This window comes from Topomyia yanbarensis, chromosome 2 (genome assembly GCF_030247195.1).
Source record: "Topomyia yanbarensis strain Yona2022 chromosome 2, ASM3024719v1, whole genome shotgun sequence".
NCBI classification, from domain to species: Eukaryota; Metazoa; Arthropoda; class Insecta; order Diptera; family Culicidae; genus Topomyia; species Topomyia yanbarensis.
In genome coordinates this window covers 413,319,515-413,344,836 of record NC_080671.1, presented here as the reverse complement: position 1 = coordinate 413,344,836, position 25,322 = coordinate 413,319,515, and the positions used below count along the sequence as shown (strand labels likewise).

The 25,322-nt window shown below is 37.9% G+C and overlaps 1 protein-coding gene across 2 annotated transcripts in view; it reads left to right on the top strand.

Annotated features, from left to right (window-relative positions):
- The window catches only part of LOC131685092 (dipeptidase 1), a 789,457-nt gene that overhangs the window by 618,435 nt on the left and 145,700 nt on the right, over positions 1-25,322 (top strand). The gene's annotated exons all lie outside the window — the stretch shown is intronic.

Below are 25,322 nucleotides of genomic sequence, written 5' to 3'. Positions count from 1 at the left end.
GAAAGCGAAAGCCGAGAATAGCACAAACCGATTTGCTAGGTATGATTGGACAGCCACTAACCTGCTTTATAATATAATAATGCCTTGTATTCAATTCGGTGCCAAGCCAAGCCACCTTAATGACGCTGATTAGAATGGCGGACAAAGCTCCTTTGCTTTGTCGAGACCAAGAACAATGGCGATCAAACCCCAACAGCCAAAGGTGGGCAGCAGCCACTGATACCGTGAAAACTCGTTTAGTCCACAGGTCGAATCCTTCCAGGATTCGGTTCGAAGGACCAGCTGTTTAGATGTTGCACTGGTTCTTTAGTCCGAGCGGTAAAACACTGGTCCGGGTAAATGTTCAAACCCCGTTAGAATATTGAACGGACTTTACCAAGTACTTTCACCGTGAAATAGTAACTTGGATGTGACTAGGTGCGAAATAACACAATGCACGTGGTATCCGAAACACCACGTACTAAATATAAATTTATTGCTCGCAATCTTAATAACTAGTCACATGTATAAAATAATATAAAATTTCGCTTTCGTTGCACACACTGTAGGCAAATGTAACTGACTGGTGCCTGTAGCTTCGACGCTGTCCCTTTTTTAACTGTAGCAATTGAAGACGCTCACCGAGCGCGGGAAAGAAAAAGCTCGCAGCTGTGAATATAGTGTGTGTTATCAGTTGCCGATAACGAGGGTTATCTCGATGGTGGGTTACACACGAACAGACGGGTCTGGAAGATTCCTTATGGCCCGCACCCCAACAATATGGGTATTTTCGGAATGGTCTTGAAGAGTAGGTACTAGAAATTGATTTTTGACGCCATTTTGAAATCAAAAATGGCGACTTCCGGTTTAGCGAAATTCGTTATAACCCAATTAATATGGTTTCGACCCGTTTTTATAAACTCACGGTTTTATGCACCCCCGATTTTATGAACTTTTTGTACCCGATTTTATCAACCTGCCGTTAATTCATTGTTTTATCCCAGCAATTCAGGCTCACAGTCTTACAATTATATTCAATTCCTGCACTGTTAGGTAGTAGTCAAAATGTCGGGTGGTTTACCCAATTTTGATGCTATTTAAGGTAATTGATGAACTAGAATAGGATTTTCCTCAAATTTTCAAGAAAAGCAAAATTTTTATAATAAACTACTAAATTGTCACTTCGAATTGAATCAGCTAACAAGATTCCTGTTCTCGTTTGTTATCTTCTATTTCATCGAAGCGTATCAAACTATTCACTTGTAAGTAGAAACACACCAACCTGTCCGAACCAATGAGAACGGGCGAAGCCGGTCGAAAGCCGCAGAACCAGGCTCAAACCGCCTATCTCTATAAAAATACGTGTGCCTGTTTCAAACTCTTTGAAATCTGATACGGAATATTGTTTGATGACGAAAAACCCTAAAAAATAGGGGACCCTTTTTATCCCATTGTTGAAATTCCTCGCATAACTTTCCCACTAATAAAATAACCAAAAAATTAAATAGTAAGTTTGTGGAATGAGAAAGTTTCATTGACTTAGACATGGATACGATATTAATAACTAGAAGAGTGAGATCGATCCTGCAAATACATCCATTTCCGATTTTAGTAAAACTAAAAGTCGCCCGCACAACAAGAAAGCTATCAGCGTACACGTTCGTAAACAAAATGAATAGACAGCATCATGGATCTTGGCTAGACCAAGGGCTCAGAATTTTCTGTTTTCTATCAGATTTTGCCAATGAAAATTTTTCGTCAAATATTTTGTAAATTAAATTTTTCCTAATGAAGAACTGGACTAATTACATTAGAAACGTTGGATATGAACGTAATTTTAGAATGTAAAGCTTTAATTGATGTAGCGTTTCTCTCCAAATCGCTAATTTAATTTTCAACTTCAATCGCGTTTTTCTTAATTGTCATTTTAGGAACATGGGCGTAGAATATTTGTGAACTACCAACGCCCTGTGTCTAATTAATTAAAGAATAAATTCTGCATCGCACTTTTAAGGAGATTAACTATTAAATTTCGTTGGCAGATTACATTGTCATTCATAATGAGTCTATCTTCAAAATTTCAGATCGATCCTATGTTTGGAAGTTGAATTAGACAACTGTCGGACGGTTCGGTTAAATACAATTTTTGCACTGATAGGGCATCAGTTTTGATTTTTCTGCCAACTAACAACTTGAGATAGTTCTCTGGTTGCCTTTAATTATGTAGAATGATAAAATGAAGATAAAACAAAATTCCCGATTTTATCAACTTCCCCGTTTTATCAACCAAAATTTTTCGGCTGGTTGATAAAAACGGGTCATTACTGTAAGGGTATTTTCGGAATGGTATTGACAAGTAGGTGCTAGAAATTTATGTTTGACGCCATTTTGAAATCCAAGATGGCGACATCCGGTTTAGCGGAAATTCCTTACAATCCATGCAATATGGGTATTGTCGGAATGGTCTTCAAGAGTAGGTACCAGAAATTTATGTTTGGCGCTAGTTTGAAATCCAAGGTGGCGACTTCCGGTTTAGCGAAATTCGCTATAACCCAATCAATATGGGTATTTTCGGAATGGTCTTGACGAGTAGTAGACAACGATCGATGTTTGACGCCATTTTGAATTCCAAGATGGCGACTTCCGGGTTAGCCACATTCATTATAACCCAGTCAATATGAATGTTTTTGGAATGATCTTAACGAGTAGGTTCCAAAAATTGATATTTGACACCATTTTTAAATCTAAGATGGCGATTTCCGACTTCGCGAAATTCGATATAACCCAATCAATATTGGTATTTTTGGAAGTTGAATTTGTAGTACAAATAGTTTTAATTAAACAGTTGAATTTACTTAAATTTAAGCAATATGTTTAATTTGAATAAATTCAAACCCCCAACTCACACCACATACGTCTCTTTCTTCTCTCTCTTCCATTCTCACCGCAATTTCCTGGATGAACACATAAAAATATTTTGCATTTGGCTGGTTTTTAGATCTTATATTTGAGGGTGATTTAGATGATTGCACAAATTTTTCATGCGAGAATTTCGGTAAACCGGAAGTCGCCATCTAGAATTTTAAAATGACGGCAAACATCGACATTTGTCTGCTACTCGTGAAAACCATTCCGAAAATATTCATGTTGATTGAGTTGTAGAGAATCTCGCGAAACCGGAAGCCGCCATTTGAGATTTGAAAATGGCGCCAAATACCAATTTTCATGGAAAACCTTGCGGGGAAGGTGCAGATTTATTTATTTCTGGCACCTACTCGTCAAGACCACTCCAAAAATATCAATATTGATTGGGTTAGAGCGAATTTCGCTAAACCGGAAGTCGCCATCTTTGATTTCAAAATGGCGTCAAAAATCAAATCCTGGCACCTACTCTTCAAGACCATTCCAAAAATACCCATATTGATTGGGTTATAGCGAATTTCGCTAAACCGGAAGTCGCCATCTTTGATTTCAAAATAACGTCAAAAATCGATTTCTGGCACTTACTCTTCAAGACCATTCCGAAAACACCCATATTGATTGGGTTAGAGCGAATTTCGCTAAACCGGAAGTCGCCATCTTTGATTTCAAAATGGCGTCAAAAATCAATTTCTGGCACCTACTCTTCAAGACCATTCCGAAAATACCCATTTTGTTGGGGTGCGGGCCATAAGGATTCTTCCAGACCCGTCTCTTCCATCTTTTGCATTCAAAAGGACTATTTTTTGCAAAAACCGTATTAATTGCGAAATCCGCGCAAAAAAAACTTCCAAAAATATTCTTTTTTTTGCTGAGAGTTTTTTTTGCGCGGATTTTCGAATTAACGCGGTTTTTTCCAATTAACGCGGTTTTTTTACGCGGATTTTCCAATTAACGCGGTACGTATCCCCCGCGTAAAAAAACCAGGGTGTATTCCTGTTCAGGACGCTGCTTAAAGTCTGCATTGACGATTGTACTGAAATAGTTAATATCCACCGCACCACCGGGAACATCACGGGTCGCATTTTCGAGCTCGATGGCAGATGGCACATCGGTCGTGAAGACACTTGAGAAGCAGCTGGCAAATAGGAAGCATTTTTCCGCCGTTGTAGTCGCTACTTCGCCATTGTAGACCATCCTGGACGGAAGATCAGTTTCCTTTCTCTTCGTATTAACAAAAGTCCAGAATCCCTTTGGATTTCGTCGTTAGTTAGTTCACATATCCTTTGTACAGCAAAATAAGTTAATAAGCTCAAGTGGTTCGGTTTTAGTAAAATCTCAAAATTCCTGCAAAATTTTTATTCTGAACCACTGTGCATAGATATTTATCTATTCGATGTCCTTTGATTATTATTTTTTGGAAACGCTCGGATAAGGTTATTTTTTTATTTTGATTAAAAATCCGCTGAGTGCCTTTGAATGTCATGGTAAAACAGTTTTTACGATGTTTGCTCCCTTACTGCTTGATTGGCATTTGTTTATCTCAAGAATAAAGAATATTTTTTGGAAGTGACAATATAAACGTTTTAATTCCGCAATCGAAAAAGAACTGTAAAATTTCCATTGTAAACCCCCACAAGATCCCTTCAAAATGCCTCCGGGAAACATCAGTCACAGATGATATTTCTCAAGTTCATCAAATATTCACCTCACCCTCAAAGAGAATGGGCCATGTTCGCAGGTGTCTTAGCGAGCAGTCTGCCCTTGGAATAGCACAAGAAGTTAATAGCGTGTTCCAAAGTGACACCCTCCCTAGCTGTGGAGTCTTTTATGAGTATTTTCCGTACTGACTCCTTAAGCTTTCACAAAAGGGACGTCTTTTCATAGCAACATAAGACATGATTTTCCCTCCCTGCCAGTATAAGCCGTCGCCGTCGAGCCGTTGTTGTCTATCTGGGGGAGTGGAACACCTGCACACCATGTGGCTGCTTCCCCAACCCAACGATTGAATGTGAGGAGACTTTCGCTTCGTCACTGCTCGTAATGAATGTGTGTCTCTCCGTGTTTTATTACTGTGCACAAAAAGCAGCTGGGTGCAAAAATAAAGCTATGTATAATCAAGCTTTGATGTGCTGAGCGGTGGAATGAAATTGGAATTCCATGTAGCATAACGGATGCCGCACAGATACAGAATTAGCAGCCAGAAGGTAAAAATCATTTGAATAGCAAATGAAAATGCCATCAAAGTTAGGCATAAATGGTACTTATCCTGTCACGCCAGCAGACACACGCAGTCGTTTTTTTTTTTCAACAGTTACTGACATCCCCTCCGTTCACTTTAAGCACATTTCTGGATTGCATTCCTCGCGGAAAAATCGCCGACCTCCTTCCACGCCTTGGTATTTGTACTAAAGCCCTGATAGGTTTCTCACCACAAACCCGCAACGCCAGCAGGCGCTAAGGCAACATTGAAGCTCGCTGCATCTTCGACGCCTTTAGCCCTCCCCCCGCCGAGCCAAGCACAGCATGGGGTGCTCCTTCCCGCAGGGAACATAAAGGCAACAAATGGCTTGGTATTGCAAACAAACAAATAAATTTCCGTTCTCACGACAATGATAACAAATGGTAATTTATCACGAATTGTTTTCCAATGTCTATTTATATGGTCGCGTTTTTTTTGTTTTGCTTCAACTACTGGCTGCTGTGTCCGCTCTTTCATCCCGGCGGGTGTCGGTTGTTTTTATTTTATTTTTATGGTTATAGAGCACTCTGGCTGACTGCGATTTTTCCAGCGTCCGTCATTTCGAGGAAAAACTTGTCCAGTATATGCAATGGTTGTGCATACCTACGTACGCTACAACACTGACAAGCGGAATTGCCTGGACCGAATCCTGGCCGGCCAATCTCGTGTTATGGTATACTCTTCCTCGGGCCATTGGGTTGTAAAATTTACACTAGATTGCTTCATATATATTGCCGACAGAAAGCAGCGCCAGGCTGCACACAGTTCCAGCAGAGTGACAGAGAAAGAGCACAGTCAGTGCAGTGAACGGGAATGTTACAAATCTGTTTCCATCTAACCCCGTTTTTCTGCTGCTGCTGAAGTAGGTAGGTACTCTTGACTTGACTTCCGCGTTGGATGTTTGGTTGCTTTTGAAGCGGTTTGAAGATTTCGATGTCGACATGCTTTCAAATTTGACTTGCGCTCGAGTACTACGAGTACAGGAGACCTTCCAGAAAGACTGTGGCTCGGCTTTCGTTGGGAAACATGACTTAATTAGCGGGTACGTACGACAATGTGTGGGTGGGTGTATGTCAGCACATCAAAGGAGTAATAAGCGTTGTGACTAGCGCGAGTAGTAGTCTGGTTTTGTTTGCAGTAAAAAACATAAGAAATGCTTCTATTAACTCTGTTACGGAAACTACGTAGAGTCGGTTTTGAAGACCTTGTTTGAGGCATATTTTCCAAGATGACATGTTATCGCTTTTAAATAAGAAGACTGGAACTGCTGTAATCAAGGAATGTTCTGGTGAAGCCATGATTTGTGAATAGTTGTTTACTTTTATTTAACATTATTATGATTTATTAGGTGGTCTCGTAACATGGGTAAAAACAGGAATTGAAAAAATGGAAAGCTGAAGAGATTTTTACAAGATACAGCCACGGTTACATTAAAAATGCAGATGGTTTAATCTATATAACTTTAAATAAAAATAGATGTGAAGCCTACATGAACATTATGCAATGGTGGTAAATTATAGTGATGTTGACTGAGTTGGCTCTCAATTTTCGCAACTTTCCTTACTCAGTAATTTCTAGCTAATTGAATGTTGTTAAAAAGCAAAAAAAGAAAATATGACTACATATTAGTCGATATAAAAAGGAAAAAATAGTAATGTTTTAATATGTACAATATGCGCCTAGATTCAGCCCAAGAATCGATAAAAACTCCTCCAGTCATTAGATTCCTGTAGGTCCAAAGATGGAAAGCTTGTCTGGAGCATCATTACCATACATGGATGGATTCGCTGGCGGATTTCAAACCGATGCTATTTACATGGATCTATCTGCGGCCTTCGACAAAATCAACCATGATATCGCAATAGCGAAGCTGGACAAACTCGGCATTCATGGACAACTTCTGCGCTGGTTTCGTTCCTACCTCGATGGAAGGCAACTCCAAATCAGCATGAAGGATTGTCTATCTGCACCATTCTTCGCTACATCCGGCATACCACAAGGAAGCCATCTCGGTCCAATAATATTCCTCCTCTGCTTTAATGACGTCAATATCACATTACAAGGACCCCGCCTTTCTTTCGCCGACGACATGAAAATTTTTCAACAAATACGGGATGAAACCGATGCCGAGCTTCTTCAGAGGGAACTGGACAGCTTTAGTACGTGGTGTATGGTTTTGAATCCGAGCAAATGCTCAATCGTTACGTTCACGCGGAAACGCCATCAGACTCAGTTTAACTATCATCGGCTCGAGCTTTCCATGACACGCTCACATCAAAGATCTCGGAGTCATCATGGATTCAGCACTAACATTCAAACCACATATTTCATACATCGTGGATAAGGCATCACGACAGCTTGGGTTCATCTTTCGAATAGCGAAAAACTTCAGGGACGTATATTGTCTTAAATCGCTTTACTGCGCGTTGGTCCGCTCAACGTTAGAATATTTTTTTTTCATAAAATGTGTATTTGACACGGCATTCGCAAAAGCTTTTTTACGCCGGGGTTTTTTCACATAACATGTTACAAAAGTTCTTAAGACTATCACGTTATAATAAAAATTCACTTTCTAATGCTAACACTGAGGATAATCACCATTTTTAATATTTTTATTTATACTCTATTTTCTTGAATTTCATTGTAAACCTATTGATAGTTTTTCTGTAATCTTTGTTTATTTTTTTTTATTTATATCGTTTTATCTAACTTTACTAACTGCGAAGAAATCTAAATTGGTTGTAGGTAGCAAGGGAAAAAACTAGAAACATTGTGGGGATAATTATATTTGAATATTTATTGTTTTCAGGAAATGATAAATAGGGCTCATGTATGTAAGATCTCGTAAAGCGAGAATATCACGAACAGGTACATAGGGTGGTTTTCTTCTGGATCGTAAGGAGTATATTAATTGGGATCTGGCTTCACGATATTCAGTGCAAGACCAAACATGTTCAATGTCTTCGTAACCCTCTCCGAAAGCACATTGATTATCTTCTGCGATCCCAATACGGCGGAGATGCGCATTCAACGTATAATGGTTGGGCATGAGCCTAGACATTACACGAATGAAGTTTCGACTTACCTCCAACCTTTTGAACCATGCCTTCGTTCATACTTTAGGGATAATTGAGTGCAACCACCGCCCCAGATCTCCATTGTCCCATGATGTTTGCCAACTAGTAAGCGTCCTCTGACGAGAAGCGCTATAAAATTCATTGAAGGCAATAGGTCTTTCATAGATGTCACCGTCCAGCGCCCCTATTTTGGCTAAATTATCCGCTCTCTCATTACCCGGTATGGAGCAATGAGCGGGAATCCACACTAAGGTAATTTGATAAGATTTATTTGTTAATTTAGTTAAGTATTCTCGTATCTTCTTCAAAAAGAACGGAGCGTGATTATCAAGCTTTAATGAGCGTAGTGCCTTAATTGTGCTGAGGCAATCTGTGATGATGAAATAATGACTCGGAAGTAAAGTATCAATGATTTCCAGACTATAGTGAACTGCTGCTAGTTCGGCTGTGTAAACAGAGGCAGGAGGAATATACCGAAGCCAGTGGCCTCCTTGATTCGTGACCCATCAGTGTAGAACATTTTATGGCAGTCAATGTGTTGGTATTTACTTATGAATATTTTAGGGATCTCCAGAGAGCGCAGGTGATCCGCGATTCCACGAATTTCCTCTTGCATGGACGTGTCGAAAAATAAAGTGGAATCGGGAGTATCTAGTATATTAACACATGTCATAACGTAACTAGAAGGCCTTTTAGACCTCTCCACATTTTGAAAAAGTTTTGAAATATACATCGGTCAGCTCAAATTTTTGTTCTAGGTGTGAATTTAAGAACTTTCACCAAAAATGACTTAATTTGGACATGATTTAGAGGTGTCTCCAATCAACAATCGTGTTTTTGCTATGTTTCCGTAGAAAAATCATTTACACTCTGATTCAATAGGCCCTACATGCCCACATATCGTTAAAGATTGTTCCTTAGACATATCTTAACATGTTTTAACAGGTGAACATAGCTCTAATCGGAATAGAAAATTTGTTAACTGGATTTTCATATAGAAAAGTATATCAAAACCAAGGAAAATTAGTAGTATTTTTTCTTGGTTTTGGTATTCTTTTCTATATAAAAATCCAGTTAACAAATTTTCTATTGCGATTAGAGCTACGTTCACTTGTTAAAACATGTTAAGATATGTCTAAGGAACAACTTTTGACGATATGTGGGCATGTATGGCATATTGAATCAGAGTGTAAGTGATCTTCCTATGGAAACATAGCAAAAACACGATTTTTGATTGGAGACACCTCTAAATCATGTCCAAATTAAGCCATTTTTGGCGAAAGTTCTTAAATTCACACCTAGAACAAAAATTTGAGCTGACCGATGTACATTTCAAAACTTTTTCAAAATGTGGAGAGATCTAGGCCTTATTTCTTGTGACATGTGATTAAAGTACACTGTCATGAATCTGGTTTGGGATGGAAACTCGACAAGTCTTTCAAAATTTTCAATTACCAGTGGATTCATAACCTCACATCGTATAAGTAAACGAGAGGAGAGATACCAGAATCGATCTTTTAAGGGAAGAACTCCCGTTAGTACTTCAAGACTCATCGTATGTGTCGATTGCATGGAACCTAAGGCGATTCGTAAACAACGATACTGTATTCGTTCCAATTTAATAATGTGAGTGTTTGCAGTTGAACGGAAACAGAAGCACCCATATTCCATTACTGAAAGTATCGTTGTTTGATACAATCTTATCACGTCACTTTGATGAGCACCCCACCAAGATCCGGTTATTGTTCGGAGAAAATTTATCTTTTGTTTGCATTTCTTTATCAGATACCTAATGTGGCCTCCCCATGTGCCTTTAGAATCGAACCAAATTCCGAGATATTTAAAGATCATGACTTGGGCTATCGTTCTACCAACCAACTGAAGCTGAAGCTGAGCTGGATCCCGCTTCCTTGAAAAAACAACCAACTCTGTTTTCGCCGTAGAGAAATCGATGCCTAGCTTCAAAGCCCAACTTGATAAATTATCCAAACTATCTTGCAGTGGTTGTTGTAAATTTATGGCTTTTGGTCCTGTAACAGAAACCACGCCATCATCTGCAAGTTGCCTTAGAGTGCATGGGCTGACAATACAATTATCAATGCCATTCACGTAAAAATTGTAGAGAAGGGAGCTTAAACAAGAACCTTGTGGGATGCCCATGTAACTTATTCTGAATGTTGCCAAATCGCCATATGCCATATGCGCCAATGCATGTGCTTTTCTGACTATAAGTTGTATAAATAAATATTTAATACCGGTGAAAGACCACATTGATGTAGTTTCTCTGAGAGAACATCAATGGAAACAGAGTCGAATGCTCCTTTTATGTCTAAGGAAACAGACGCCATTTGTTCTTTTTTACGTAAGCTAGTTGGATTTCTGACGAAAGTAGCGCCAGACAATCATTCGTTCCCTTTCCCCTCCGAAAACCAAACTGGGTATCTGATAGCAAGCCATTCGCTTCAACCCAACTGTCGAGACGTCGTAGGATAATTTTTTCCAACAATTTCCTGATGCAGGATAGCATTGCAATCGGTCGGTACGAGTTATGGTCGGAGGCTGGTTTTCCCGGTTTTGGAATGGCGATAACTCCTACTTGTCTCCAGTCGCGCGGGAAAATGTTCTGCTCAAGAAGCTTATTTAATAAATTCAACAAGCGTCTTTTTGCTAGGCCAGGCAGATTCTTCACCAAGTTGAATTTAATTATGTCTGGACCCGGAGCATTATTGTTGCATGAGAGGAGTGCAAATGAAAATTCCATCATTGTCAAAGGCGAATCCATGGAATCGTTACTTGTGGGAGCATCGCGAATGATTTTCTGCGCAGGAGCAGAATCTGGACAAAATTTCTTGGCAATTGGGGCAATTTCATTAGTCACGTTTCGATTCCTCATTCTTCTGGCTGTATTCCAAAGAGTACTCATTGATGTTTCTCTTGACAAGCCATCAACGAAGCGTCTCCTAGACTTTTTGGCACAACGGTGACTGTCAAATTTGTTTTGCAAAATCGAATAATTTTCAAAGCTCGCACGTGTACACCCTTTCCGTTTCATAATTTCTTTGTAAGCAACTTGTTTAGCTTCATATGCATTAGGGTGGCACAAATTTTAGAATTCAGTAGAACCGATTTAAAACTACTCGCTATACGACCTCATTCAACCATGCAAAATGTTGATTTGATAGGTTGCACTATATTTTAGCACAAGTGGTTTAAAGTTTGTATGTGATTTAACATGGATAAACGATCCGCATCATTTAATATTTCGTAGACACGTTCCTATGCATTCTAAAAATATATGCTATGCTAATTTCGGTAGATACGAGTACCGTGTACAACTTCCCCGAAGAGTGTAATAGGCTGTGACTTCTGGTTCAAAAGTTATTCTTTATACTGTGCTTAATTGTCTACATCGTTGGTGAAAATTGAATTTATCTGGATACTCTGGCTGATACTTCAATCAAGTTAACCGTGATATGCTAGTCATAAACCGAATTAGGCAGCTATCAACATAAGCGGTTTTATAGTTCAGCGGCGAGCGTCATAAATAGACAGTCTGAAGGACATGAGTTCGGTTCTTAATTTTAATATTTAATTTTTTTTGCTGCCTGTAAAGCGGGAACGTTATTATGTAGAATTGTTAGTTTCAAATGAAGTAATAAGGGAGATCGTAACCGTTATTTCTGAGTGTTGCTTTATTTTAGTAAATTTATGTTCTAACGTTATATTCACGAAGCTACTCCAATCTTAATCACTGGATGATTCGTTAAGTTTTGATTAAAATCAAATCGTGCTTCATGGCCGGAGACACTCTTGCTGGCGTATAGTGGCAGATATTGCCCGGCTTACTCAATTAACCTTAAGTTTACGGGGCACTCTATAACAGTTCCAGTTCCAGCTCCACAGGGATGTGGTGAACATCGGTTGAGCTTCAAAATAACGAGAATCTTGCCCGCTTCTGGCTCGTTTCAATTTTAATTTGCTCAATGTATATTATTGTACAAAAAAAAAATACATAAAAATAATTCTATTACACAATTCGATCCCGAGTCCTTTAGATCACATGTTTCGGACGATACCATCTGGACTATATTTCCGCTTTGCACCAACGGTAAAACTGGTGGTCACAACAAATACGTCAAGGTTCACTTGATTGAAGGATCAGATCGCCGGGTAGCCAGAGACAGTTCAATTTTCATAACCTTCAGGACAACGAAAGTTTAATTTTGCAATAACTTATGAACCAGTTGTCATAGCTATGAACTGTCTTTAGAAGAAGTTCTACTTGACTGAATCTATAGAATGTAGCATACAATATATTTTTCAGGTGCACCTGGCGGCATATTTATGAATTTAATGAAAATGTATTATTTTCTCATAGTAAACTCCATACAAACTTAGAATCATTCGTGCTAAAACATGCTCCAACAGATTTTATTTAGATTTGGCGTAGGAGTTCGTTGAAGAATTACGAATTTTTCTAACTTGGTTCTGCGGTATTCAAATTTTTTCATACATCCTCGTGCCACCCTAATATGCATCCGAGCACTCTTTGTCCCACCAGGTATTAGGAGGCCGGCTATTCATTGTAATGCCAGTATTGCATTTCATTTGGGGTTGTTCTGCTGCTTCAATAATCAAAGCTCTTCCGTCGAAACAAGAAAAGTGGAAATTAAAGATTGGTATTTTTTCCAATCAATATTTCGTGTCAAGTCATAAGGGACAATGATTGAATTCGTGAGACCAAATTCACTGTTAATTGAAATAACGACTGGCAAATGATCGCTACCGTGAGGATCAGGTACAATCTTCCACGTGCAATTTAACCGAAGTGATGTCGAGCATAGAGATAGATCTAAACATGCCAACCATTGGCGTAGCTTGCAAACTTGCGCTCAAAGACTTTTCTGCCGGATGTCAGTCCGAAAGTCTACATCTAAAGAACACTATGCACATACCCTGGGCAGACGGCACACTACAGTAAGCCATGCGTCGAAACAACGAAAGAATATTCATCTACTACAACCAACACAAACGAACAACCTTCGACATTTGCTGACAGACAGCCATCCCAAAAAAAAAAAATAAAGGCCGGAGTAATAAACAAAAAAGAAGACGGTCCCACCAAGATAGGAAATCTCATAGAAAACGAAACAAATAGCTGATTACTCGAATTACTCGATAACACAAAAGGCACCAAATATCTAACAGCGAAAATCAAAGCTGCTCCAGTGACGACGACATAGGCGCAAACACGAGCGCGAGAGAAGGCAAACGGAACGATCAGCAGCAGCAGAGGATTAACCTGTTTGGCATCAAGAAAGAAAATGAACACAAGGAGCAGAAAGCAGTGCACCCAGAATAGACGACAACAATAATATTTTTCTTTTATTCTGAATTGTATTTTGAATTAAATCTTTGAAACGTATATCATTTTCAAAAATTGACGAATGTTCCTCGAGGTTAATTACAACAATAGCGCTAACATACAAATCGTGAGCCGTTTTTGATTGAAGCGAAGCTGAGTCAGGTTCTGACCGCCAAAATCAGGAATCGGAGTATGTTTGCTCAAATTTCACGTTGGGGATTTGTGTCCTGCCTCTTGTTTGACGACAGATTTACAGATTGTGCCAATAGCTGACGTGCTGGGTTGAAACCCAAAACCGGATCTTTTCCTTTATACAACTTGTTGAAATTGGCAAAGCAGATTCAGGAGCAATAATGGCAATCTATGTGCCTGCTATGGGCAAGTTGTCGGTCCATTCATTTACAGTTATATCGGTATTGCAATTCTAAAATAGGGTTACATTTCGTTTAACTTACGACTAATTCTACCTGTTGCCAGGGTTGCCTCCAACACCATGGCGGTGTGGCAGAGTGCCTAAGGATGGTTGGGTGGTACCGGTAGATTGATTTGGCCGCGGGAAATCTCCCCACAGCTTCCAGGGAGTGTGGTGAAGGGCCGGCATTCGTCTTTTGTCTCGGGGGTTTGTGCGAGTCTCGTTGGGCCATGTGCAGAGAACCCATCAGGGGTTATGGATTCTGCTGAGTAGGATCCATTAAGAATTTTCAGGTCATCGTTCTCCTGGCTCCTCTGTCTGGGATCCAACATTGGGTGGAGACGGGGTCATCTTGACTGTACCGGCATCTGCGAGCTTTCTGGATGAAGTTAGTGCAATGGCGGAATCGTCGGTGTACATGAGGGTGTGGTTCAAGAAGCGATGTTCGACGAGCTGATGGTATGCGGATGGTGCGGCTTCTGATGGTTCTCCTGCTCTGATCGTAAGGGACAGAGACGTGTCGATCTGTGATGCCCTGGCGTTTCAGGGATGTGGTCATTCCCGGAGGAAACGGCTGAGAAGTGGCAGAGGGGATACTGCAAATTCCAAATGGATTTCTTTGGCAGTTTTCATTGTTTCCAAAAAGTGATTTTGTTGTTTTTTAGACAACGTGATAATAAACCGTTGTTTTGGCACGATTTTGCTTCTAGGCCATTTGATTATGATAAGCAAAGTTGTGAATAGTATGCATAGATACAAAGACTGGATAAATTGGGGAAAAATGCATGACGTGACATGAATTTTAAACTTCAAAGAACACCCGTTCAAGCTGCAGTTGGAGAGAGTAAATACAAGTTTCAAAATTTTCAGTTTCATGTTATACAGCTGTCAAAATTATGAATCTAAAACTAAACCACTCCAGAACGTGGCATCAAGTCGTTATTCCATCGAAGTTAATATATTAAGTTAGGTCGTTACTTCACTCGAACTTAAGTGTATGTGATGAATACTCTTTATATATTCAAAACATAGTTCTAAACGTGTTTCGATAAAGAGAATAGCAGCGTACACCAGTTGTAAATTTCGAGACAACTCTGTTCGTAATAATAAATCAAAACCCTCTGCTGAGGTTATCTTTCAGTGGTGAACCGTGCTATCGAAATATGAAAACTCTGTTGTGTCAATACGCTAATTGCAATACGTACCTAAACACTGAAAACATTTTGCCATGAGAATTTCACCCATGTCAACACAATGCAGACACACAAGCAGAAAAATATATTAATTTATCCCAACGCAACTTACACATGTCGCACCCTGCAGTGTAGAACTCAATTCAAAACCCACCATACCTACAAACTTTGCAAATGATGTGTACACAGCTCGAACCTATCGCAGTTCCATACGTGCAAAATGACACACGGTTAATACCATTACTACCGAAAATCCATAGCGTCTACTAAGGATTTTCGACAGTGGCGGCATTAACTAGTACGCAGTCTAACCGTGTAGCATCGGTTTCCTTACTGTGTGCAAAATTAATTGTGTGCTCTTCACCCTGCTCGATTTGAAAATTTGCATGAACACGAACGAATATACCGTCCGGAGGATATAGTCATCATGTTGCTCGTTTGGGAAGCGAGCGACGAATGATTGAGCAGACACGCAGCACCTCTATTTATAACCTACCCGTATTTGATTTAGTTACTTAGGTGCGAGTGTGCGCAAATGCTAACGTTGCCGAAAATCAATAGCGTCTACCGCTTATTGCGCTGTCCGGAAATTATAGTCATTGGAATAAGAGCAACAACTAATTTAAACGGGCACGCGGAACCTCTATTTATAACTTTTCGTGTTTGATTGAGCCACCTAGGTGCTTACTATTGACGGATCTGGTTGAAAAGTCTGCTTCATGAATAGCAATTTATCTTTTTTCGTGAACTTCAATTTACCGATTTTCAATAGACTACCCTTATTGCACAGATAGGAAATTATTACCAATATTTAAATTAGAAGTTTCCGATTGGGCTAGTGTAAATGATTAAAATTCATGTAGTAATAGCGGAGTGATTAGCGTGCAACCTATACATAGTTGCGCTACATAGGAGATATTTTCGATTTAAGAATGACACCTAGCCCCAGAGAGTGGAGTAAGACATATGTAATGTCAAAACCAATGCTGCAAAATTTCAAAATCAGTGACCTATTTCTGCTTGTATTTACCGAAACCAACGTTCATATTCACCGCCTCCCTCATTCATTAACTTTCCAACTGACTGAAATTTCATGCAGAATCGAATGCTTGAGTACAGAGGAAATATAAATTCTTTCACCAACCAAAGCATTCATTTGTTATAATGTGGACGGTTTGAATGGCAGAAGTTGGCATCTTCTACAATTTCGAGCATAAGTGAATTGCGTAATCTATATATGGCGCACTTTTGCTCAATAATCTCTCTCGGAGCTAGCACTGGAACAAAATGAAACAACCGAACATGTTCGAACCTGAATGTCGGCAGAACGAATGACGAGGGAAACGAACCAAAAATTTCATTCATCGCAGCAGGCATGAATTGAATTTCGTTTCCTTTCAAGTTCACGCAGGGATGTCAATTTTTTTAAGCTCTGGACTCAAAAATGAGAAAACGTACCAGAAACGACTGTATAAGGTCTAATTGAGGGCGTCAATCGTAAATGTCGAGCATTTTACGCAAATTCGTCCTAAAATTCAACCGACATATGTAAGCTGAAAAGAACAGCTATAAAACATTGGTTTCATTGCAATAACTATAACCGATTTACCAATCAGTCTAAAGTGTCACCATAATTATCGACTGGAGAGCGTATGGTAATGGATCGGTCAGTTTTTACGAACTTGTTTGTTTGCGAAAAAATGCTTCTTGGGCATAGATTACAATTTGTATCGACCGATTGAAATGTTCTCCAGAACTCCGAAATGTTGGATTTGAATGTTTTGTATTCCACTCGTCAGTAACTGACACCAATTTACTATCAGTTAGACTAGTTAGGTTTTGTGCCCTCATGCGCAAATTGGTTCATCCAATTTTTTTCCTATGAGGGTGGAATATATGTTGCATACCTAGAGGCATTTGACTCTCATACCAAATGACAGAGTTCGTTTCCCTGTACTCGTCAGTAACCCAGACCTTCTGGGCATGGCTAACCGACACATCACTCGGCACAAGTCAGTTGCTTTAGGCGTTCACGTATGTTGTGTGAACTGAAGATATAATGTCCAACTGGCGCCAAGATGGTGTTAGTTTGGATACATAGTCTAACTGATAGCAAGTCGGTGTCAGTTACTGACAAGTGGAACACGAAACATTAAAATCCAACTTTTTTAAGTTAGGTTTTGTACCCTCAGGCGTAAATTGCTTCATTTCGAAGAGAAACAATATCCGCACGGATATTTGGGGGAATAACAAGAATTTTGCGTACACAATTTCCGTAACTTTTGGAATTAGAAACATATGAAATTTAGAACATTTAAAAATATAAATTGTCTTGAAGCGGAAAATCTGGAACTATCAATTCAAGACACCTTGTACGATTTGTCCACTCTATTTGTTCAATTCAGGATTGATATAGCCACAGAAAAAATATGAAACTATGTTATTGGGTCAGAGCCCTACATATTGTGGTGAAATAAAGAAAATTTCCTAGTTCGTACCATTTCTACCAACCGAGGAATCCTTCACATGTTTTAGATCTATTGTTTTACATAAAACTTTGTACGCTCTTACCGGGCGCTAACGTAAATTAAAAATCTTAGTATTCCAGCAGTTTCTGCCTTAATTTTTAAAAATATTCATGGTCTTCTGGATTCATGAAATATTAACAAAAATATCTCCATTGCTTCTTCTTCACGTTAAAATGCCTATACCAATATTTATTGATATTTTAACTGCTGTTTCCTTATTTCACTGTTGGTTGAGTTTAACCTATTAGATATTCTATGCATTGAAGCATGATATAATATTTTATATTCTCTAGATTCGGTCACAGTACCATCCCAACCTTCCCACATAATAAAAAGCCATTATGCGATAACCCCGAAAATGTGCTGCATCACTTAAGCCTACATCTCAACGCTCTGTAATCCCGAACGTGCAACAAAAAACCTTCGATCGAGTCCTCTAATGTTAAAATAGCACCACATACAGCACCCGACCGCTGCAAAAGCACCGTCTGCAGCAGCGTCCGTCCACGAACACTGCAGATTTCGAAGCACAACTTTTTTTTCATTTTGCCGCTTTGTTGGGAAAAGCGATTTTCTTCACCTCGCAGACAGATCGCTGCAAACGGAAGAAAAGGCACCTTCCGTCGAATGTGCATCGAAGACGGTCGTGCCTAAAAAATAGTCCATTCCGGGAATGTTCACACAGGCAGCTAGCAGCCGGGAATCGGAAATGGAATCACTTCAACAAATGGAGTTTTGATAGAGATGGGCGATAAAAATATCAATTTTCGGTGCCATGAATATGCAATCTGCTTTTCGTTGTGCCAGGCCGGGAGTGAAAACAGATTTTTAGCGATGGCTCGATGCTTGCAACTGGTTCGAACCGTAATGGCATTTGGCTCTCAGTTCAGTAGTGACTTGGCTGAACTAGTACACGCGACAAAATGTGCTGCAAATGATAGTTGCTAATATAAATAAGTTTGAGACTGTTGGCATCATAAATTAATTACATACTATCTAAATTTGGAACGTGCTTCCGTTCTCTTGTTTTGAAGTAGGAAAAGGCTAAAATAAACCAATTAATAGTAAATTAATATTCTGACAGCTATTCTGGAATGCTAAAAAGGATTGCACCCCTCCCTTCGTTCAATGAAACCACACACTTTAGGGGCGCATGTCGCTCCATGTAAATTTCCGATCCCTATACTTTCGACCGGAATGGACCCTTTTCTCTCCGCCAGACAACCCATTTAAAAATTGTTTACTACTTGGGGGATGAAGAGTATAGCAATCTTTTTTTTGTGTCAGCTTTTTCAATCCCAACAACAGCAGCAGCAGCGTCTGGGATGCTTCAATTTCCAATTTCATAAACAATTTACTGCTTTGTAAAGAAGAATTTTCACTTATTGTGCTCCAGCGCTGCTGCTGCTGCTGCTGGCTGCTTAGGAAAGCTACCGCTGGAAAGTCCCTTCCGAACTTCTTGCCGCTGTGGTATCGCAAAGTCAACCAACCGTAGTCAAAGTGCAATAAAACCGAAAGAAATGTGTAATGGAACACGGATCCTGCTCCAACCATATCGGAAAGGGTCAAGCCAACGAGCGGTAACATATTTTTCCAGTAAAAAATTACTCTGCCCGGATTGTAGTCCCACGGCAGAGGCGAATCGTTTCGCATGGAGAACATATCTTCGATAGAAGTTATTCGTTTTCAGGTCGTTTTTTTTTCTTTCTCGTTGGGTGACTTCTGCCAACCCGAAAGGGGTAGAAGGTGGTGTTCTGACAAATGGCGGATCGATTGCAGCGGGAAAGTGAGACAAACAATGTGACCATTATGAAAAGTGGCTGGGAGCTGGGTTTTAGGAACAAAAAAGTTGGTCCGTTTCTATTAGAAGACAGGTTTCTTTACAAGACAGCCATGAAGAGGGATGGGGAATTATTGCGATATTAACCCATTTATGCCCATGTTGTTTGTGGACAACAACGTTTTTAAACAGCCATTACTTCTTTTTTGAGGCAAGATTTGGTCACAAAAACAAGTAAGGCTAATGAATGTGACTATTACTTTTCATTTGAGTAATAACAGTTACAAGGATCAGCCCTAGAAGCGAAGTTATTGCAATTAGTCTGATTGGATTCCGATGGAGCAGTGCTGCCAGGAACAGTTTACTTTGACAACGGAAAATGATGTTTTCATATATCTTCGTTATGGTGCAATATTATTGGAAACTGATAAAACTTATCAATTTAGGCTGTCTTTGGCTATGTTTTCCATTCAATTGGACTATTGTAAATATTCTTGGAGAATTGCATTGAGCATTGGAAGGTAAACAATGAGCAGCTTCTAACACAGCAAGGGAAGCACCTATCTTTATGAAAATAGACTTTTCGTGTTTCTTGATCTCACCATTTTCAAGGAAAAATCGTTTTGAAACCTTACATACACTAGAAAAAAGTTGGGCATGAAAGGGTTAAGTACCCTAATGTCACAAGCATCCGGGATTGAAAACAAATTTATTACTGTAAAACTCGCTTTGTATACCTACATAGAAAAATTAATTATGGGCGGGCCTATCAATTCTGATGAATTTCTTGAAGAAATATTTAAACAATCACTCAAATCAATCTTAACGAATTTTTCGAAACCGTAAAAAATGTTTTTTTTCTTATGAGACTTTTTTTCGTATGTGATTCCATCAGGTATATATTTTTTTAATATTGTTCTATTTTTATATATTAAGCTAAGTCCGCTTGTTTCACAATTTAACTGACGGAGTCAGAGCTATTCCTAAAATTCCTAATTTAAAACTATTTTTAGACAAGCTACAATCAAAAACACTGCGCAGTGGTTCAGAATGCAATTTATCAGAAATTTTAGTTTTTTTGCGAAAATCGATTGACTTAGCCTCACAATATGTTTAGGAAAGTTGTTGTGCTTTGCAAATGGAGGATTTGTTGAAACAGAAGCTAGGGTGGTTCTAATTTAAGCTACACTCAAAATTGAACTTTAGAACGGTTAGCGATAGAGCTTGACTGTCTTTGATGAAGTTTCACAACCACACATTTCAGAAAAAAATGCTGAAGACACACAAGCTCTGCCTTTTATACTTTCCATTGCAGAATAAATCTTAATCTAAGCTTTAGGGTGTTCCTTAAAAATCGGTTTTATTTCTATAACTTTTGTAGTTTTTATTTTACACTAAAGTACCTTTGGACAATTTGAAGATTTGTTTAAGGTGTATAATTTATTTTTATACACCAACCACTAAACTTGTTTGTTTCAAAGTTATGAAAACTTTTTCCTAAAAAATATAACTATTTCAAGTAGCATTATCTTCGATTCGGGCACATTAAGGGGAGTGTCTGGTGTTGTGGGAAAAATCGACTTCTTTTTCATCTGCTTAATTTTAGTATTGAACTTCTAGAATAGTCTCCCTCAATCTCTGTGGCCACGTCGAACTTCATTTGTTTTAAACAGCCCTATTACTATAACACACACACACCGATTTCAATCTATCGAAAAACTGACGGCGATAAAAATACAGTGTAAACAATACACTCTAAATGGTTCATTTTCTGTAGCATTTTTTTCCGTGATGCAATTTGATGTGGGACACCCTTTAATAGCGTTTTTCTCGAAACAGCGTTTTTCAAATTGGCGAACACGATAACTCAAAAACTAATCAACAAATTGACTTGATTTTTTTTGTGAGAATGCACAATATGTGTAGCCTGTCGATGGACCACAGAGAACTGAATATGAATTCTCCCTATTATTCCAAATTTTACAGCAAAATATGAGATTTTTCGGTTTTCATGAAGCCATTTTCCCGAACTCGAACTTTTCTTAATTGATTGGTCAATCGAGTAAACACAAGTCTAAGCTTTACAAATCTCATTGAATTTCGACGTGGAACTGGTTGGACGTTTTATCGTATGTGTGGCTCTGCGTGACCGAAAATGTTTTTTTTTTCGTACACAATGAATGTATAAATAGATTTTAATATTACGCAAAAGTTCCATTGTTGCCTTGCCTTCCTAATCGTAAAACAAAAATATTGCACCCCTTAATACGCTGTTTTTCGAAATATCGATAAAAATTTCGTTTTTATGATAATACCAAAAAGGCACAATTGACTATGAAGTTATTTGTTAATAACTTTTTCCGCAAGGGACCAATTGTTACGTGATTTTCTGTATATTAAATCTATGTTACATTTACTATCGAAAACAAATACCGCTTTTTCCTTGAGGAGACTATAGATAACTCCTAGAGGTATTATTTTGTAAAAATCGATGCGTGCATAATAAATTTTAGCTGCAGCTTAGATTTTACACGCTTGTTCTTGGACACAAATGGAATCTCAAGGAGAAAGATTCTATCTTTTCATAAAACCGTTCCCCCGCGCTACTACCCACTCAGAAGACCTTATCATCAGTGAACACGCCATCGGTTTCGACTTCCTGATCGGGTATGTAGATACGACAGTCTTTCTTGAAGAGCTCGCAATAAATTGGTTCTTCGAAAACCCTAAAAAACCAAAGATTCCATAGTCCCTTGTATTATTTTCCAGGTGATTGTGTTTTCTTTCGGGATAATAACGTTTCGAAGGTTTGTTAATTGCAAATTACAGGCAATTTTAGAGCCAAACTCTCTAGTTGTGCTCTGAGATCACAAAAATAATATATCTATATAGGGTGTTTGGTTCATGGTTAAGAACCTCCCGAGGGATGATTGAATGTCATATTTGGAGAAAAAAAATCGTTCTACAGATACCATCAAATCTCAACCGTTTCTACGTTATTGAACTTTTTGTGTTGAAAACTTAGTTGTCTTAAAATAGCTCTAGCTTAAAAAGTATACTTTGTATTTGAAATCTTCTAGATCCATTAGATTGGCGGGAAAATTTCCCATTAAATGATGTCCTCACATGTTTCAGCTAATGAGGTTAAGTAACCTTTTAACAGTAAATTATTTAAAAATTTATCAATTTTGATCGATTTTTCGTTCATTTCGCGAAAATTTTAATAGTTAACATCACCATTTTATTAATTCAGATTGTTAGGCTTGAAGAGCTGCATAATTTATTCTTTGACATGATATACTTAACTTTTCTTGTTTTCATGTGTTTGGGTTATTGAACTTGGATCTTTTAATCTCATTATCACTAATACTAGCTCTAATTGAAAAAGTAAGGCACTTAGTACCTTTTCTTATTTTTATTCGAGAATCAAAATAATTTTGCAGAGAAAAATGTATTAATACATTTCAGTTAAGTGAATTTAGTATTCTTTAAGAAGTTAATTAGTTTAAAGTTAATGTTATTATTAGCATTTTCGTTATTTTCTTAAAATAGTAAATAATAACATCTCCATTACTATCATGGAATAAATGCATCTCAGCAAGTTTTATAACTTTTTCTTTGACGCCATTCAATTATCTTTTCTAGTTTTAAAGCAAAATCATTTTTATTACCTCGTTTCATATGCAAAAACAATGATTTCGAACCCACTAAGTTTGTGGTGAGGTCATGTTGTGTTAACTATTAAATTGCAGCGAAATGAAAAGTGATAGGGATATAGTGTCAAAAAACAAGTTGTATAGAATGTTAAGGGGCACCAAATAAACAATAGTAATGACAAATTTATTTGATTAATAATAAGAATAATTACAAAACTCTCAAAAAACACTAATTTTGAGTTATTTTACTAATAAAAAGTTATTCAGCGCACTTAACTAAAAGATATTTGTACATACATTGAAAGGAAATTTTCTCAGATTTCCAATGAAACCTTGTAAATAACGATATAAAGCATATTTTTGAGATTAGAGTCTTTTAAGCACTCGCAAGTCGATTACAGGAAAAGTTTAGTAATGAAATTACAAAGAAATTAGAAGAGATAGGAATATGATGTTGAAGAGCAAATTGTAAATCGTTCTAAAATTCAACTTTTGGAGAATAGATATTGCTATATTCATAATTCATTATTTTGAGAAAATTAACAAAAACCTGATCAAAAACACCAACTTTTACCTACTTTACAGTTAAAAGGTAATTAAAGCTAATTAACTGACAGATATGAGAACATTATTCAATAGGAAATTTTCTCACCTCTCCAATGGCACTGAAAGATTTAAAATACAAAGTATACTTTTTGAGTTAGTGGTATTTTAAGATAAATAAGTTTTTTACACAAAAATTTCAATAACGGTTGAGATTTGATGGTATGTGTAGAACGATTTTTTTCTCCAAATATGACAGTCAAACACCCCTCGAGAGGTTCTTAATCATGAACCAAACACCCTGTATATTGAAATTGAATGCATTTTTGTATACAAATGTTTTATGCTAGCTAAATTTTTATTCTAGACAAGCTTTGTTCACAAACAAACCAAGTAAGATGTACCTGGGACTACTACCTTTCATTTGAGTACCACCAATTATAGGTATTACCCGTAGAACTGTAGTTATTGTAATTTTACTGATTGGGCTCTGCTGGAGCCGTGCTGCCAGGAACTGTTTCAGTTAACGGTGAAAAATGAAATTTTTATGTTTTTTCATTATCTTGAAATATTCTTGGAGACTAGTAAAACCTATAAATTTAGACTGCTTTTTGGTGTAATTGCACGACTGTGAATATTCTATGAGGATTGAATTGTCCATCGGAAGCTAAAAAATGAGCAGCTGCGAAAAAATTACCTATCTTGGTCAAAACAGGTTTTATGCATTTGTTGACTCCAACATTTTCACGGAAAATAAGTTTTTTAACATCAAATGGGTAAGAAAAAAGTTGGGCATGAAAATGTTGAAGAGTTGTAATCAGATAAGTTGTGCGTAGTCGTGACTGACTTAAGCAATAGGTCCTAATTCTAAAATTTTTTGATTTCCAGATACTTTCACGAAATATTTCAAAAATTATCTGTATTCAAACATCTCAAAAATTTTGGCAGTTTTCTTGTGTAGAATGATTCAATAAAATATAAAAATATATTTTACATGGCCTAGGAGTTAAGCTTCTTCTTGTCAAATATGTTGGGAAACCAAGAAGGTTATTTTTACAGGAAAATTTGAATTAACTTATCTATGCAATCTTATCAAGTTTAAACGAATTTGCAGGATTATCAGAGCCAAAAAATAAAATTTGTAGAAAAAAAATATTGGTAGATGGAGGGGTGGAGATAGCGTTGTTGGTAAATCGATTGCCTTGTTGGCAACTCACTTGAGTTCAATTCCCAATCCCGCACATAGGGTTAGAGATTTTTCTAAAGAGATTTCTCTAACTCGACAAAGAGACGAATGACCCCAAGGTTAAAACCTCTATAATCAAAATAAAAGAAAAAATAATTGCTAGATCACCACGAACTCAATTGAAGCAGATAATGAAAGCTTCTTTGCTATTTTTTTGGGATCTAGGATCTAGTTTGAATTTGGAGATACTCAAAGGAATTAATTTCACAAATTATGGGAATGTGCGACCTTAACATTTGTATTTCGCGATTTTAGTTTTCTGCCTATTACATTTAGAAATGGTAATATACGCTAAACCATTCATTTGACTAAGTTTGTGAAAATCGCTTCAGTCATCTCTGTGAGTTTAAATGACACACACACCTACACACATACATACACA